This window comes from Agrilus planipennis, unplaced genomic scaffold (assembly GCF_000699045.2).
Source record: "Agrilus planipennis isolate EAB-ADULT unplaced genomic scaffold, Apla_2.0 scaffold97, whole genome shotgun sequence".
NCBI classification, from domain to species: domain Eukaryota; kingdom Metazoa; phylum Arthropoda; class Insecta; order Coleoptera; family Buprestidae; genus Agrilus; species Agrilus planipennis.
In genome coordinates this window covers 615,390-617,382 of record NW_020438864.1, presented here as the reverse complement: position 1 = coordinate 617,382, position 1,993 = coordinate 615,390, and positions in this window count along the sequence as shown.

The window sequence follows — 1,993 nt, the reverse complement described above, 5'->3', positions numbered from 1 at the left end:
CATTTATATAGTTCTTTTAATATAATATATCTGTCGTAATTCTAATCCCTCTACAATTATGTATTCACAGACGTCAAATGATAAAAATTTATCTATATATATGCTACCAAATTTTTTCCAGCTTAAACAATTTTATATTTTAATCGATTGCGACATGACAAATACAATAAGATGCAAACACTTACCAATATCAGTTACTTTAACTTAAACTGATCAAAAATATCAAATATTTATTTTGAAATCAATAATACTTGAAAGAAAAATATGATAAAGTACCTTTAAAAATACAGTAATTTTTAGTTTGAAACCATTATAGATTTGATAAAAAGAATCATGCAATATTACAATAAGACAAGTCATCCTTTTAAGTTTGAAATTATGTTCTCATTATTCTAAATTTCGCTCATATTCAAATTGTAAGCATATACATTTTTTAAAAGAAATTTGCAGATTTAGACACATAATTTATATTCTAAATACAATCAGAATATTTAAATTAAATAATTTTTTTTTCTTGGTTATTGTGGTTTATTCGCATACATGGAAATTTTTGAAATTAACCTTTCGAGTATCGGCCTAATTATTATTACCACATTAGTTGTTTTGGTATGAAAACATAAGATTACATCATTGCAGATGTCAAACATTAGATAAAAATAGTGACGACTTTTTGTTCCAATGCCGCTATGATTATTGTTAGAAGCTGCATAAGTTCAATAATTACAAATTCGAAATGTACAGAACATCAAATGGGAGATTTACCAGAATTCAAAATCTTGTCCGCCGCGCTATTGATTATGCCGCTTTCTTAATCATAGACGAGCATACCAAAGAAACTGCATTGACAAAGTGTTGTACTGTTATTTGTCTGCTTTTCTACTAAACTCATTAATTTTTAGCTACCTAAACGAAAAAATTAATAACAATTTAGCATATGAACGGATTAATTGGACTGTGGGAAGCCGATATTAAACCAATTAAGGCTCATTTAAAAGGCGCGTTACGTACAGCAAATTTAATTTTCCGTCCTTTTTCTTAGTTATCTTCCAATCCTAATAGTCTATGTTCATTAACCCTTTCTCACTTTCTGAAGTGAAACTTCTATATAGACGGGGTATTACGATTTTTTCTGTCACGAAAACGCGTTACGGCCGCGTGTAGGAACTAGATGGTATATCGCATGCTGAGAGGTTGCAGAGGCTGTATTAGATGGATTTAATACGCAGCTGCGCGCAGAGCAGAGAGTCCGCTAGAGTCCCGGCGGCGTGTGTTGTGCTCAGCTGTTGTTTTCTTACCTCTGCTCTCCACGTGGCTGCCTCTATTTGCGGTCTGTGTAAAAATCAAATCATAATTTGCAGTAAACCTTTTAAAAACGGAATGTGTGCTGGGATACATAGTAGAAGTGAAACTTCAACGGAAGTTCAGTGGAAAAACAAATCGCAACAAAATTTTTACTTCAAATTTTACGGGCATATTGTTAATGTACTTGTTCAATTTGATAACCTGCCGTAAAATTTCAAGTAAAAATTTTGTTGCCATTCGTTTTTCCACTTGTCCGTCGCCATTCGTTTTTCTACTTGTCCGTTGCAGTTTCACTTCTACGATGTGTCCCAGCACACATTTCGTTTTCATTGGATGGTTCAATTCATCACCCGGACGTGAAAAATATTTCGCATCGCCCGTTGGAGCATCGAATACGTTAACAGACTCCAAATTCAAAGCAAATTGAAAAATCAGATGCTAACAAACGCTGAAAGACCCCTCCCCCCTCCCAGACCATAATAATATTCCTCCACTTTACTGGATATTACCTAGAATTGCAGATCTTTCCCAGTTGGGATTCCAGTGGTTGCCTTAGTGAAATTAACAAACAAATTTAGAAAATTAGCTATGAAAGTGTATCAATTACTACAGGTCCTCAGAATATTTTACAAATGATCTGATAAAAAAGTCTCATCATAAATACTTAGATAAGAAACACCTTTATAAAGAC